The 17124-nt window shown below is 41.8% G+C and overlaps 1 protein-coding gene across 1 annotated transcript in view; it reads left to right on the top strand.

The window, feature by feature from the left end:
• Window positions 1-273: 273 nt before the first annotated feature.
• The window catches only part of LOC118504311, a 43538-nt gene continuing 26687 nt past the window's right edge, over window positions 274-17124 (top strand). The window contains exon 1 of the mRNA XM_036038614.1: window positions 274-696. The gene's annotated coding sequence lies outside the window, so the exon portion shown is untranslated. The remainder of the gene's footprint in view (window positions 697-17124) is intronic.

Below are 17124 nucleotides of genomic sequence, written 5' to 3' on the forward strand. Positions count from 1 at the left end.
GCACACATTGAGCCGTCGTTGCGAAGAAACCCATCGGCGTATACCAGTTGCAGCACCAGCTCGACACGCACCACGAGCCAAAACCAAAAACCCGAGTGCGCAATCGGGGTGGTTCTCTCTTTCACCTACATTACCGCTAGAGGGCGCTCGGCACTCTAGTGAGTGTTCAGGTGGTGGTGGCAAAGAAAGAGGAAGCAAGAGGAGGGCCACAACTTTCATGTCATATAAAATCGCCGGGCAGACCGTTTGCCGGCGTTATTGCCATACCGAGCGTCTATGCGAGTTCACACTAAGGCTCCACGGGATTGGAGCGAATTTCGTTTTCTCTTGATGCAACACCCAGTGTCGGAATAGTGGATGAGCTAGTGATAGAGTGATAATCCGAAGCACGAGAGAGAGAACGAAAGAAAGAAGAAGAGCCCGCAAACGAGTGTACACTTTACGGGCGTTAAAGGACGTGACAGTCCTGCCAGAAAACGATTTTGCTACAAACTAGTGTTGACAAGTGACTAGTGCGCTGGTAAAACGAATCCTTCGTGTTCAAACACAAGACGTGAAAGTGAATGCTATTGGTGAAATCATTTCCACTACCCGAACGGATTTACCGAAACCTCAAGTGTGAGCTCTGAAGCATTTTGACACCTACCCGTGCATCGATATTCGGCAGCTTGTGAACCTGTTGGCAGCTAACAACAGGTAAGAGAAGATCACCAGGATGCTGGTGTTGGTGCTGCCAGGAATTAAAAAAGAAACTGGATCAGTGTAGTTAAAATTACTCAGACCTAATTCCATCAGAGATTAATTTAATCTGATCAACCGATGGATGCAAGAAAAATGCAATTTTTGTACTGGTTTGTCGGATCTTGTCCGATCTGTTGATGAGATTTTCATCGGAGATGTGCCCACTAGCATCCGTGTATTTGATGCGTTAGTGTGTGAATGTAAGCAGTTTCGTGTGTTTGTGTGTGTGCTTGTGTCAAAGAATGTGTGTTTGTGTGTGCATTGCATACAGTGCTCCAATTATGATCTTACAGGTTAAGATAAGTAACGGGGAAAGGCATCCACTTTCTGTCGGATCACCTTCTCATTTCCATCCGCCATCGGGTGGCTTTCCGGAAGCGGGCAGCAGCGTGTTTTGTTGCCCCTCGTATGCAACCATGCCTCCGGATGCTGCATCTTGTCGTTACTTTCGCTGCCGTGTGCCTTGTGAGCTCGAAATGGAGCAATCCTAACCTAATAGCGCTCGTGCAGATGCAGATCACGCACCGGTATTGTAGTAGCGCTGGTGGAAATGCACCGAAACATCGAGAGACGGTAATGGGCTTTGTTTTGCCCCCACCAGATACTACGCTGGAGCTCCCACTCATTACGCACCAACGATGATTGACTTTTGTTTCGGAGGATTTTGACAGAACAAGAGCAAGCGACGAACCTTTTCGTCCGTTTTTTTTTTTTTTGTACGGTGGTGAGAAACATGGCGCTGCTCGGCATGCAGTGAGAGTTTGGTCACGCTATACTCCTCGCCTTTTTCAGCAGCGTTTCTTCTGCTGCGGGAGTGATTGGATTAAATTACCACCAATTCTTTTCACACTCACATCATGAATGAGTCGTGTCAGTTTCCCTTAGACCCAGGACAGCGGCTGAAAACGTGCCAACGATCTGGAAACCGTTGGTGTGCATTTGGCGCTTTACTTTTTCTGCATTCGTTGAATGCATCAACACTGCCGCATTCTTTGGTGCTTACAACGGCGAAGCAATAATCCTAAACTAGCACGTAATGACAAAGAGAGAAGAAAGCTCTGTTTTATACTCAGTTTGTCAAAAACAATATTTTTTACAATATTGATAGAGATCTGAGACTGTAGACGCTAACGAGTTAAGTTGCTTATAAACAGTTTACAGTGTAGGAAAACATTTGTGGAAATGTAGCCTGTTGCGAAAAAATGTGAGGTTTGCTAAAAATGTGAGAAAGCACGAGGTTTGCTATGGAACAACATTCCGTTATTAGTTTACGTATCTCCAATTTTACAGTTTGTTTTCTGGATGCTTGTCCGATGTTTAAATACCTCCGCTAATGTCGTGTTGGTATTCGAAACAAGCCGGACCTTTTCAACCTCTACTTTCTGGTTGCAAAAATTTGATACCAAAACACAACAATTTCAAACACATTTCTCATATGCAAAGCACACAAATGACTGGCACTAGCTTCCAACACAATGGCATTAAATGATTAATGACATTGCGAATGGCTCCTACCGTTTGTAACACTAGAATCCCCTGATGAATAGGGACGAAAACTTCCTTTACCAAACCACAAATCGGATATCCATGTGTCACGACAAGTTATTACAGGGGGTTCCATCAGGGAATGGCTACAAAAAATCTACAAGAAAGAAAGGTGCAATAGATACCATAACCCAAAACCTTCACCTTTGTTCTATTTCTTGCTTCCCTCAAAGGTATCGATGTCGGTTAAGGTTGTCCGTAGTGAAACCGAATGATCAACACCTTAAACGGTGTCAAATTCATTTCCGAAGCCAAATCGATACACAACATGGCTGACTAATGCAGTGATAAAAGGGAACACCGGCAACACTTGGTTCGTCTCACCGGTAGGTTCGTCGCTTAAAAAGTGACCGAAAGCGTTGAAGTCTTTCGATTTCATTCATGCTTCAAACGGAACATTTTTGCTTTCCTAGAGGAGATTTTTTATTTCTCTTTGCTGGAAAAGGACACAGATTTAAACACAAAATAGGAATGGTTCAAAAACAAGGATGAAAAACTTCCGATAATCGTATTTCTGCGTCGATGTGGTACTGGAGTTTAAAGGCAAAAGGGCTATGCTAGTGACTGATGACCATTTATAACATCTGGGTTGATCGTTTTCATCTCTCTCACTATCACCGCTGCGAGCTTTGCACTTCCTCCTCGTTTTCGTAGAGATCGTGTGATGAATGATAAATGAGATGCTCTGTTTTTCCTGTGCAGTTAGTCAGGAAAGGTAATTTTCGTGCAGTTTTCTAGAGCAAAAGTGAGCAAATGAAGAGATATTTTTATTCACAGCAAAATTTCTTCAGAAAAGGGAGTGGGATAGGAGTTCACATCAAGAAAAGCAGGCCCTATGACTATATAACTATAGGCCGGCTTGCCTGCATTGTTACTAAAACGAAACCCATTTGATGAAAAGTGCCTCGTGCGTCAAACTCGGCTCACGTTAATGTAGTGCAATAATGAAAGAAACGAATAAAAACAAGCCACACACCCGCATTTGCCTTTCATTGTAAACTCTGCACAATTAAACCAGTGCATGCTACAGTTTCATTCGTTCCATGCGCTTTAGGATCCAGTCGCAAAACGATTCTCATTACTTAGCCCGTATGGTTAGCTCGTAAAAGTTAATGAATCTTATAAAGATAATAATAATCTCAATCATCTGAGAATCTGTTTTCGATTGTGCTACATTGTACTTTTAATCGTGTCGAACTCACAAAAAATCGATTTGGGTTTGCTTTACACGCATATGACTTTATATTGTTAAGGTATTGGTGCCAAGCAATTTAATTTTGTTTTATTTTTACTGTCAGTGAAATTACTTCATTTTGTTTTCTCTGCACAGTTGTACTCTGTACAGCAATTATCATTTGGTTAATGTGCACTTAGAGTGAACTGCGCATGCTTTGTAAGTGATTGATATTAAAGCTTGGGAATTTTCTTCCGACACTGTTTTTTGATAACATGTCTTGACATATTTAGGCATTTATATTCATTTTAACGGAACTATAGGTTTCTCATGAGCTGGCTGCATCGACAAGAATGAAGAAAATGTGTTAAATTGTAACCTCGAAAGCAGAAACCTTTGTATGGTGCTGCTATGCTCACACCATCACTGAGTTAATTTCCACACCTACGTGTTAATAGGAAATGCGATCGCGATCGAGATTCAGTTCAGCCGGCGGTTTCGATCAATTTCATCGCTCGATTGCTTGACCTAAGGGCTACAGCAAGTGTATCCCACTTTCCCGCTGTGATGTGCTAACTGTGCCCGGCGGGCTGATGCACTCTAATAAATTCTTGTCTTCCGGTACGCACTCAAATGATTGGCTTGGGGTACGGATATACGGTCGGCAAGAAGCAACGATATTTCGGTCGATAGTCTTGTATGAAGAGTTTTTTAACGATGAAGTTTTAAAAAGCTTTTTCTCATTTTAAAGGATGTTTAAATTAACTGCAACTAAGGAAGTTTTACATTATTCTACCCAAAATAGAAAATATTCTCTTTAAACATTGTCAAATCTGATTAACCATAAATAAATCAACATACAGTTGGGAAACTTTCACCTATTTCCTCCCCCATTGTCGCACCAGTTCTCAATTCTTCTTCGGCCGTTCTTGTTGCAAAATTTATCTGCGGTCACACAGTCGAGCAACGAAAACCCAACAGAAAGAAGAATAGTGCAACCACATGTTACGTCGGTCTCAATATCCCTGGCAACTGCAAAACGCCAAACAAAGAAAACGCTTCTGCAAATCCGGGACCTACAACGAGCCAAAGCTACTGCTAAAGCAAGCAACAAAGAAAAATAATACTGGTCGCACACAAACCCACACACACACATTTGTATTCACCTCAGCCAGCCCAGTTTAGTTGTGGAAAGTGAAACTGAATTCTAGCAGTTAAGCAACGAACCCCACACAGCGAAACGAAACGAAAGACGTTTGGGGAAGCAACTGACCCCACACAGCCTTCTCGAATTTCCGCTTCACGCTTCTCAGATTCGTTCCGTGTTCTGGCTGTGGCTGGGATCCATCACCCACATGGCACATGCATCCGGTTAGCTGTGGTCGTTTTTTATGGTACTTTCGCTTTCGCGCTACCCATGACCAGGATGGGGGTTAGTGGTATTGGAAAACGTGGAAAAAAGGGAAACAAGAAAATAAAACGCTGTAATAAAATTGCAACACAACCAGCGGAAAGGTCGTTTACTGGTGCCAGACCCGATCGTGACTAACGATTGGACCCTTGAAAACGAAAAGAGTTTTGCCGGGTGGTATAATAATTCTCTCCACACAACGTCTGCACGCTGACGTCTGACATTCCGTGGGGTTTGCTGTAAGCCGGACAAGTACCTATACAAGCATGCTTCTTTTTCTCGAGCTTCCGTACGAGAGAAAGTGTAATACTTAGCACCCACAATATGGCTGTACTTCCCTTTACAGTCAAGTTACAAACGTTCGGGATAATGCTTCTTGATCCCGCAAGTGACGCCATCGTTTGCTTGATTTGTGTTCATTTAATAAACATCCTACTGATGATTTCTGGTTCTGTTTTCTTCCATGTTTGCCCCCCTTCGTTAATTCACGAGTTCCGGCTCGAAGAGTTTTTTTTTACTTTCCGCCTACTAACAATCTTACCGGCAGCTTTTGTTCCGTTATTACGGCGCAAAGCCGGCCTCTGTATGCAAGTGTGTGTGAGTGTTTATGGGAAGCTGAATCCAATGTGTAAGAAGAAAACGAGCAGTGCATTGGGAGAGGGTGGGGACAGGGAATGCAAAATAACTTTCACTTTGCACACCACGAAGAAGGGTTGCACTTTTTGCAACCAGAGCAGATCGCATTTTATGGGGGTGTTTTCAAGTGAATGACGTTTAAAGAGACCAAGAAGAGAATGTTTATTGAGAGTAAACCAAGAGTAACAAAAGGAACCAATAATAAGCAAACAATATTAAAATATTAACCGAACTTAAAAAATGGCTACGTCTCCCATAACGTCTACTACAACGGTAGTCAAATAAATTGTTAACCACTTCAAAACAGTTTTAAAAATTATTGCCAAAAACAGATAAACTTAGTCATATTCAAATAAAAAAGAAAAAATTTAGAGAAATTAAATGTGAAACTTTGGCGAAAAATACACATTTTTTCTGCTGTAAATCAGCAATGACAGCTTTTTTCAAAACTTGTTCAAACTCTCAATTGCTCAGTTCGGTTTGGCGACTTATAATAACAGACTACGAAACCAGCGAATCAGGTCATGACACTTATCCACGATAATCTGACCGACCGAATAAGCCTTACGGATGGTGATTTTCATCTTTTGTTGCTCTTCTTATTTACCTTGATTAGACTCGTGATGGCTAGCCACGTTAACCTACCGTATATTAGTAGCCGTACCGATGTTAGGATGTTGTTTTATATAACAGCATCATGAACGGGTTGGCACGCGCATGTGGTGGAACTAACGCGAGCTCATTCAATCGGCAATTCAATTACCAGCTGACGAAACAAAAATGCTGCACCATCAGCTACCAAATCTTTGATCCGGTGATAGTGAGAAAGCGCCCTGAATTGTGTGTTCCCGTTGGCTTGGGATAGAAACTATTAGTTTTTTTTTTCTTGTGCACGTTTGACGTCGACTAAGTCATCGCGGGATGTGGCGTGGGTGGCACGATGATTGTTGCAGGGCAGTGATTTAGCGATTTGTTATTTTTATGTGTGATGTTATCCTAGGCAAATTAGCCCCCTTCTTTGTTTCATTCGTTTATTTGCTTTTCATTCTACGTTCAGTGAAGATTGATAATGTTGTAAAACTTTTTTTTGCGGTGGTATAACCCAAAGGGAGTGGCACCAGTCTTTCGCACTGCAGAGACAGGTGTCGGGTCTCATTCGGGCTCTTCTTCAATACACAGGACTGACCATTCAGCTATAAGTAAAATAGTACCTGCACACTAAGCCTTTTGAAATCGTACAAGCAAAGAAGAAAAAACAACAGTTTATGTATCAGCTACACTATTGAAATATTTTAAGGCTCACGAAAGATGATAGAATGAAGGGAAAACAAATTGGAATTAAATTGTTTCGATCCTCATCATTGCTTTTGAGAGTTTGAAACATTAATCTTCGTTACAATTCAATTCATACCAGTTGTTGGCAATTACTCACTTCCTACCCTTTACTGCAGTAGCGTGTTTACAAATTATCCTATTTATAACACGTGTGTACAAGATTCTCACATCAAATGGGCCACAACCAACTTAAACAGTGCCACAAAACAAATCAATCAAACAGCTGTTTTCAATATTCTTTACTATGTATAGATAAAAGCAGACGCTAAAAATGTTTCTGAGAAAAAAATTAACCCATCAAAAATGCACAGTATTACAAATAAAAATTTTTTCAACGATTATCACGGCTATATTAAATGCTGTACCACAGCTGCTCTCCCGAGACCATTACCAAGATTTTCATTTTTCCAAGTTTTGCCAAGTTTTTTTATGTTTTACATTTCTCGTGTTTTCGCATCGAAAATAACTTTTAAAGATCACTTTAAAATTCAATTATGTAGACAACCGAGTTCGTCACTGATGTGCTGATGAAGTCTTTCATTTGCCTCGAACATTATAATTGGCAAAGCGCCGTTACTCCTGAACACATTAAAATGTCCCACTCTGTCTATGGCTGATTTGAGTGGTTGCTCATCCCTATTTGCTTATAGAGGGTATGTTGTATCGTATTATGATGTCACTTTTATTTTATTTGGTGTCACTCGTTTGGATCGATCCTTAAACGATTCGATTCTACAAAGGGAAATAGGAGGACGTTCACATGAAGGTGTTTAAGGTATGCGAACAGCCCTGTGACGGTACGTGACACAAGGGAAGAAAGTGTTTGGCGTTGCTGAAAATCTGCAGCCTCATCTGTGTGACAGCGAGTGTGTCGAACGATCGTCCATCAGCCAACGTGACGGACGACCATTAGAGGTTAGGGTGCCTCTCCCCCGGTTATTGATATAATTTTCCACTCAATCGCATGGTGCGATGATCCAGTTTGCCCTGTCCTGAGTGGTCGACGAATCGGGTTGAAAGCGTAGGAGCGTCATCTGCTTCACCTGTTGGTCCGACAGTGAAAGTTCGACACTGTACTTAATGCCTGTGGTACCGCTCTTTGGGCTGTAAGTGGTGTGAACTTAAGCGATGAGAATGGAGAACGTGATTTCATCCGTTTGCCCTCCTCGACAGCATACTCGTGTATAAACCACCCACCCACCCCGTCCACTTCAATTGGGTTCTTCATCGTTCAGAAGGGGAAAGATTTATGTAAATTTTCTCTCTCTCATTTCCTTCGTGGTCGATGTTTTCCGTCCACTCTCGGCGTGCGATCACATGGCGACCATTACTCATCGAACACATCGGATCGGAACGTGTCGGTTTGATTGGCAAGACTAATGGATGGCTAAACACCATTAGCGTATAGTGCGAGTGAACGAAGAAAAAAGTCTTGAAGTGTACAACAAATCAGAAACAAATTCAAAGTGAATAACACAGCGTTCCAAACTGCACATCCGAATGAAAACGAAAGTTAACTACACGCACACTTCAATTATTAAACACAAATCAATCCATTTGAGGATCTGCCCCTAAATAATGTAGTTGTAAAGGAAAACGAAAGCCATCAACACAATAACCCACAAGTAGCATTACTTCAAACACAACGGATGCTTTTGGGTTTTGCTTTTATTTCATTTCAAATCCAATCAATTCCCATAGCCAAACTGGAATAGCGTACAATTTTATTGCACGTCCTAAAAGTCACAACTGCTATGTTTTGGGTTTTACGTTTGGAGTATAAAATTTGTCTATCGGAGAGATTGTCATAAACAATCGTTTGAGCATCTGTCGTAAAATGAAAATTCGATTTCTTTCGACTGTGTTGGTAGTCATTTTCTTTTTATACCGGTTTGTTCCTACTAATCACTACGCAAATGAAAACGAAAGCGCTTTCCTTTTCAGATGCATGAATTTAATTCCTGTTTTTTGTTCTTCTTGTTCGTTCTAGGTAATAAACTGAGTGTGGATAGATGAGTGAAGTTACTGCTGTGGCCGTGAAAAAGCATCAGACCACAACGAACCAGAATTCAACCTTCTCTGGTGGAGGTAATTTGTGGAAGCTTCCTGGAGGGTCATAAATATCACAAAGCTCCCGCACGAACCGAATCATTGCGGGAGATTTTATTTTTTTTATTTTAACAGCCAAATTTGATTAAAAAGTCGATTGATCGTATTGATCAATATTCTTTCAAGAGAATAAAATATCTCTGGTATGCACTCCAGCATTTATGTGCAAGCTTTCAGTCACAACTCATCGATCGGCCAAACATTATGAAACAGTGAAGAGTTGCTTTTGATTGAACTCTCACACGCATTCCAAGGCTGTTAACCTTACCACTAAGAACGGAACACAATCGTAAATCAATCAATCGATAGGTGCCATTCGGTATTGGCATCAAACGTCAAACGGAAGAGAATGAAGGGGAAAAGAACGTAACAAATTAAAACAAAGAATCCTCAAGCCGAGAATGGTAGCCTGAAATATGATATGGTGCCAGTGGCCAGCACTAATGTCTATTAAGAACAATCGATCCCATGGCGAGACAGATATGGAGTAAAAATCGAAAGTTGTTTACTTTTCCCCGCTGATAAAACTCATTTTTCTTTGTGATGCTACAGAATATTCGGTTATACTGAAGGCTTACCGAAAGCAGGGGGTATGCCTTTAAGGTGGAGATTGAATGATAAATGAAAGAATGGAGCAAAGAACAAATTAATGTGCGAAGGAGTTGAGAAATTATTTCTTAACCTGCTGTTTGTTTTACCCCTGGGATGACTATAACTTGAACGGTTAATGTTGATCAAAGCAAATAAAATTGACGGAAGACATATAAAGTTCCAAAACTTGAAACCAAAATTATTTGCCCATTTTACCGCTAAAAGCAACAAAGTGAGAAACAAAAATACATCTCTTCAAGAAACCATTTCCTTCGCATGAAAAGAATTTCTCTTCTCTTTCATTACATGTCTTTATTGCCCTAGGTTCAAGGTGAAATGTGTGATTAAACCGCATTACCGAGTAACTTACTATCCTATTTTCCAATTTGTTCGTCTGTGGCTACCTCCCGACCCTTCCCTCGTGCGCATGAAGCTAATCATAGGCATGAAACTGTGAAGAATGGGAAACACTGAACATTTACCCATAAGACATAGCCTTAAGCTAAGCTTTTGAAGTATATGTGCGTGATTACACGAACCGCAAATCATGACGATTTGTGATCATCAAGAAAGTGTCTGTTGCTGGATTCTACCAAACTGGTGCAATAGAGCAATTGTGGAATCTAAATTGCTTCCCATTTCTCATTCGATTTGGTTTATTTTCTAGTTTCCGGGTGTTGAAAGTGAGCTCACAAGAACGGACGTGTATTTATTTTATTGGGAAAGGTCAGTCACTTGCTGGATCAATGACCGAGTGAGATCGAAACAACAGTAACATTCTTAACCAGATTCCAAACCCCTAAAACAATTACACAAATCCACCTAAGCTCGTCCAATTCTGGGGGAAGTATAGGTTAAATAGAGGAAGTATTAAAGTAAAATAAAAATGCCGCTGACAAATTATCGATCGCTTTAAGGCGGCAAAAACAATCAAATATTCGATATAGCTACATTAAGAAGCTAAGACGGTCTGTTGAGTCCCTCGTGGATCGTTTACATAGACTTTTCTCTCCTTCTTTCTCTCGTGTGGAAAAGTTTTATATTTTCCGTAAATAATAAGACTAGCGGATGTTCGGATGCTTCATAATGTTGATTTTCGTCGTGTTGAATGCTTCTGGAATGTGACACGGATCGTAAAGTGGAATCAGACAAGAACATCCCGCAGGAATATCTATATTAGAATTCCACCTATCAATTTCAAACCCGATTAATCCGTCAATTATTTTATTAGCTCTCACTTTTCCGAACGCCTACTGGAGAGGTTCTACTGATCCGTTCCACCGGTTTGAGCACAAAGTTCGTTGACAGCCTTGGTCAAGTGATATAGCAGGAGAACGAGTAAGAAGAAGGAAAACAAATAGACTAGCGTTGATGTGGGTTGATTTTCTTTACCCTTATAAAACTCTTGAGTTTTATTTTTCATACAGTTGAAAGTGAAATGAGTACTTTAACAACACTTAAAATGCCTCACGATTGTCTCCACACCAAACGAGGATACTGAGACATTGTACACTAAACACAAAGAATGCTATTTCACATACCAATGAACTGATCCACCATTTACTACCATTCAGCAAACGGAAGTGAAACGACCTTCAATGAGCATAAAAACTAAAGCCAATGCCCTCTACATGATGCAGTTTAGAATGCACTTGCATGCCGGATTCCTGGAAATGTGGTTTGCTTTTCCAAATCCCACCAACCGCATCCTTCAACTTTAATAAGCCGGCAGACCTGGCCAACGATTCGCCAGTCGTCCTCCATGCATACTGTCATGGTGCGTCCGGATTCCACCGTATAGATGGCGCATAGCTAACTCCCGGAATTGAAGTCACGTTCTCTTTCTCGGTTCATTGAACCATCGGACTGGGAAAAAAGTTTTCTCTTTTGCGCATTGCCATTTGCTCTACCTTTCGGTGCAGACAAAACAGGTCTCGCAAGGTACGTCAGTGTGCCAGCGGGTCCCTTAACCTGGCGTCAGCTCGGCAGAAGGACGGAGAGAGCAAGATACTTGGCAAGATAGACCCACTCGCCGAGATGAACTGACCGATGCAGCAGCTGTTTGCTGTGTAGTTGTAGCGTGTTAGAAGTGACAGAACAGGGACACGGAACCATTTCTTCATCGCGCGCCGGCTGTATTTTTGCCGCGTCACGAGCCAACTCTGGACGTCTCGCTGCAGGCTCGTGCCCCTTTGATCGCGAGCGTACTTAGTCGTAATGGGTTTTTTGTCAGCCTGTGGCAGGAAAGAAAGTGAGCGTGAAGCGTGCTTAGCGGCCAGTTTGGTGTTTTTTTCGTATTCGTCTCAGCTTCGATGAACGTTGCTCGTTGGACGTCGACTGTCTTGCACTATCTTGTGAGAAGACTCGGTTGATGATGATGTCGAAGGTCGGATGAATGCGTTTGGACATTGAGCGAACGGCCGTCCTCTAAATGGGCAAACATAATCCAATGTGTCAAAAACAGATTTCTTTTCAACGGTCGTGGAGGAATCTCATTCGATAGGGTTGGCTACACTTGTCAGAGCGTCAATCGATTTTTTTTCTCCTACGTCATCCTTTTTATTTGACGGATCATAATGCCCGATAGCGGTGTAATAGTAAACGACTGATGCATGAGCCGTAATTGTAAAAGATATCCAGGAACGTAAGTTTCTTCTCTGTGCGATCAATATTTTTCTGCACTATTCTGCGACCAGACACGCTCGGCCTCTAATCAGCATGAGGGGTGTGGCATTTGGGAGAGTTTTCCCCTGTACACCCCTTCCCGGACAGTGATAGTTATCGTCGTCAACGCCATCATTATCAGCTTCTTCATTACTATCGTCGATGGACCATAGCATACGGCATTGAAATTCAATCACCAAAACCAAAACTTTACACAAACCAGTCCGCCACATTTTCCACCATACTCACCGGATCTCATGTATCTGTACGTACAGTGCAGCGTGTGTTAGTGTGTGTATCAGCTTCCCCTATCGTAAATCGCTCAAACGAACGAACGAACACGCCGTGCACTAATTGCGCACCCGGTTTATCGACGCTTTCTTCTCTCAACTTTCTCGGAGCAACCGCTGCTCAGCAAACGAGCGATGAGAAGTGCTGGGCGCCACCTTTTGCAGTGCGATTGCCGATTGCTGAAGCGATGGTGAGATGAGCACCGAACGGAAGGAAGGGGGCGTGCGTAGCCCAGCTTTTCGGAGCGCATCAATAATATATGTGAAACTTTTCACGGGACCTAATTTAATTAGCACAGCAAGCAGCCTACCACCCAATTACCAATTGAAAATGAACAGACGGGCGGTAACAGCCTTGTGACAAAGCGTGGAAAATAACGTGGAATAGTAAGGTAGAGTGAAAACATTAAAACCGACCTGCACTCTGGGGGTGAAATCAAGTGAGAGTTGGCGATGTTTTGGAACGGTTGTCGAAAAATAGTGGTGAGTTCGCTGCTTGTTACGCATTGAAGTCTTTCCAATGATTGATAACATCTGACACGAATCGTGCTGTACTGGACACTGAAACTCTTCAAGTAAATTGATTCTTAGAATAGTTCGTCCGATCGATCGAACCCTTCGCTGTGTGACCAAATATTTTCTTCGACAATTATTTTCAACAGAAAAAGCTCGTTGTTCTTTTTCGGCGTACGATTTGTCAACCGGTGTTAAAACCCACTTTTGAGCAGGGTAGTACAATCTCAGTAACGTTTTATACTTGCATTTCCATTCAATTACATCTCTGATGATGTACAGCGGAAAACCCACACCATATTTGCGTACCGTTTGATAACGAGTCGTACTGCAGATGAATGCCGTGTAGCAATCCGGTCCTATTAGCGTCTGGAACGAAAAAGTAGCCCCAAGAGATTCACCGACAAGACAGATAGAAAAAATGTTTTCATCCTTTCAATGGCTGAATGCGCGGTACAACGGATTGGTCCGATGAACGGCACACAGACAGGGTCCAGTTTGTTCGTGTATAAGTAAGCGTGCTACCGGATCGTTCATGCGATGAAACTAGGTGAACCAGATAGTAGGAAGTTTCCTAGTTCCGAGTGGGGTGCAGAAGGTGCGAACCTTTTCTCTTACCTTATCATCCTCCACCTTGACTGCAATCGTTTTCTGCCTTCCGGTACTCCGACCATACCAACTGTGTGTACATCAGATAAAATGGACTTTTTCTACACCATTGCATTATCGGTCGAGGCGATATTATAGGAATGGACGCAAAACTGAAAAGCAATGGAAAACATATCGATTTATAAAAGTGGAATGATTATTTATCATTTTTGGTACTACAGGTTAAGTGTTTCTTTTTTGTTTGAAAATCGTTTACTAGCTATAACATGACAGAAAGATTTTTATTGAATTATTCTATTTATGGTTTGACAATTGTTTGTCAAATCGCTAAAGTTATTGCAAATAAGAGATCATTATTTTGCTTATAAAGAACAACTGTGAATCTTTTTCTTCTTTGGCTTCATTAGACCCCCTTACAGATGAGGTTGGATGTCACTTAGACCGTTATGGTAGGCTAGGATCTCCTCAGTTTGTACAATAAATATTATTTAACAAATAGAAAGTGATGTAAGGTATAGAAAACAGTGCACAAACAACATGTAAATGTCTCCGACCAAGCAAAACACTTTCTAAACCACCAGAATGCTCTTATCGTAGAATGAAAGTGAAACTTTGTTATCAGCTGCCCACTTGATGAACCACTTGTAACAAGTACCCGCATAAACTGGTGGATTCATGCCAAATAATCATACAACCCACGAAACAGGAAGCAAACGGCCGGTAGAAACAAACCAACCCGTCGTAAACAATAAGCGAATGGCCCATGTTTACCCGCTGGGCCGGTGTTGTCACCTTACCGGCATTGGGCCCACCAAACGAGTGCACCCCTTTATCGGTCGGCAAGGCGACAAAGCCACCACGAAGAGCTGCCATCACCATCATTTTATGCAATCCAAATTGGGGTTCAGTTAACCGAAATAGATCCACCGTGCCACCTCGCAATGGGTGATCAGACGCGTGATCACCTGCCGTGTACTGTGACAAAAGCACATTGTTTGATGTCAGCGTACCGCATACGAATTTGTTGATTTCATCGTACGTATTTATGATTTTGTTTCACCTATTGTTTTGTTTTGTAACAAGCGTGACGTATGGTTGCGCTGGCGCAAATATTAAACTGTCGCATGGAGCCACATGAGTTGCTTTGTACGGTGTGCGATTTGCTTTGATTGGGTGCGTACTGAAGGTTATATCACGCGCAACGAACCATATCAGGATCAAGATTTTGCATTCAAAGAGCTCAAACTGAATGCACGCTTGCATAAGATACGATTTTAAATAAATCTTAAATCTTGCTACGAGACTTATATCGTGTGGATGCGATTTTTCCAGTGGATGCGACTTATTCAACATTATCAGTTAAAGTGACCATGAAATATGCTTAGTATAATAAATCTGTGGTTTGTTTCATCGATCCATTTAGCGTAAGTTCAACTAAATAAACATCTCTCTCAGCACGGTCCAATCTGCGGGACACGAAAAATGGCGTGTCTTATGTTTTAGAAAGTAACACGCTGCCATGCTATCCCACTGAGTCCTGCTCCAGTTTCAATCGATGGCGCTACAGCTGTCCGTCCCGCGACTGTTGATTCCCAAATTTGAAACAAAAGTGAGTGAATAAAAAACGCACACCTTCAACCTTCAATACCGTTTTCTTTCCGTCCCCCCGGGGGGTAGTAGACTGGGGTGAAAATTAACTGAATTAGTCAGCATTAGCTGCAGGTTTGTGTATCACCTGGGGATCAAGATTTTCTTCACATCCCGGAGCGATTTAACCGGTGGTTAAAAAATGCGCCCGACCCGATGGAATGCATCTTGGAAACTCATCCAGCGCACCGTCTTACCCGGAACGAAAACCCGATAGAAAAGTTTCACTCCCGAGGCGACCAAAGCCACTGAATTTACTATCACTTTTTTCGGTTGTCGTACCGAGTACTCTTGTTGCGCTCTGCGCATTTGCGTCCCGGCGAACCACGCATCTAGGATCAATCAATCAACTTATACCGAAAGCGTTTTCGTCTTCCTGACCCGACTGAGCTTCGGCAAAACGAATATTCCACGCATGTACTGCTAATGAACCTCTCCCAGCTGGGCCTTTTCTTTTCGTGGGCAATTCCTGCGGGAGTGGCCCGGTTTTAGCGTATGCCTATCTAGTTGAATATTGATAGCACGAGTCAGGTGGTGAAATTGAGAGCAAAATCAACGCATTGCTGACTGTTCTCGGGCATGTCTAATGAATGAAGTTTGATCAACATGAATAAACATTTCGCTGAATTATGTGTGTTGTGTCTCAATCAAAACTGTGAGTCTAGTGTTGAAAAACGGATTTTTACATTTTAAGTATCTCATTCAAGCAAAAACAGAAATGGACAACAATCGCACTATTTACCATATAGAGTTTTTCCACTGCACGCTTCTCATTTTTCCCCATTTTATTTCAACCATGATAGTTTCACCGGACACAATAAAGCAAAGAAAATGTATAAAAATTTCACCAAAAACCCGGCAGCCAATTTGCAGCTTTGAAAATAAAAGTTAATTAAAAAAACTCAACAGCAACAACACCAATCGATGCTGAAGTCAATGAACGAAAGATTTCAATGCCATCACGGCAAGCGGCAGCGTACCGTACGAAATAATAGCTTTAGCTAAAAAGAAGCAAATGAGAGAGACGGGAAAAATACATACACACATGCATGAAATCAAAATTCATGCTCGAACAGTTAAACGAGAGACAACGCACGGAACTCGCCGGCCTGCCTCCCCAAAACAAGGCACATTAACTTTCATCTTCTATTTTGTTTCTCTACTTGATTTTTTTTGTTTCCACCGTACCTTCTAATCACCGCAGCATCATACCACCATCGTCACCATTGTCGGTCGGTCCCGTGCGCGAAATGAAAGTGAAAACCCGTGCTTGGAAACGATACCGGGGCACGGGGCTGAACAGCTGAGCTTTTCTTTTGCTCATATGCAATTGGTCTGCCGAAAAGAAAATGCCTAATTTGGATGCGCGTAGATGATGTGTTGCGTGAAGTAGTTGAGCGTCGATCATTAGGAAAGAGAGATTCGGTTTTACCACTCCGCCTGGGATTTCATTCCAGGGATTAGGGGGTGAATGTTTTTCTACAAGGTTTGTTTTTTTATTGTCCTTGTTGTAATGATACTTGCTATGAAGTTTTAAGCAAGCCGCGCTGAACAAGCCCCTAACACTAACGCTATAATCGAAATCAGCTTCCGTTTCCGAATCTCTCTCGTAACCTTTTTTTATTAAGTTAGAAGACGACGCCAATGCCACTGAAGTTTGACTGAACTGCCATTGCAAGCAGAATTAATTGATAAATAAGTTTAAAGTTTAAAGGAAAATATTTTTTCACTGCATATTTTTATAACAACAAAAGATCCATCAAAACAAACCACAAAGCTGTATTTAACAGCAGTGATTCTAATTTTTCCTAAACCCTCAGTAAGCCACAAACGTCAATTTAAACAAATGTTAACAGGTC

Source organism: Anopheles stephensi, chromosome 2 (assembly GCF_013141755.1).
Source record: "Anopheles stephensi strain Indian chromosome 2, UCI_ANSTEP_V1.0, whole genome shotgun sequence".
Taxonomy (NCBI): domain Eukaryota; kingdom Metazoa; phylum Arthropoda; class Insecta; order Diptera; family Culicidae; genus Anopheles; species Anopheles stephensi.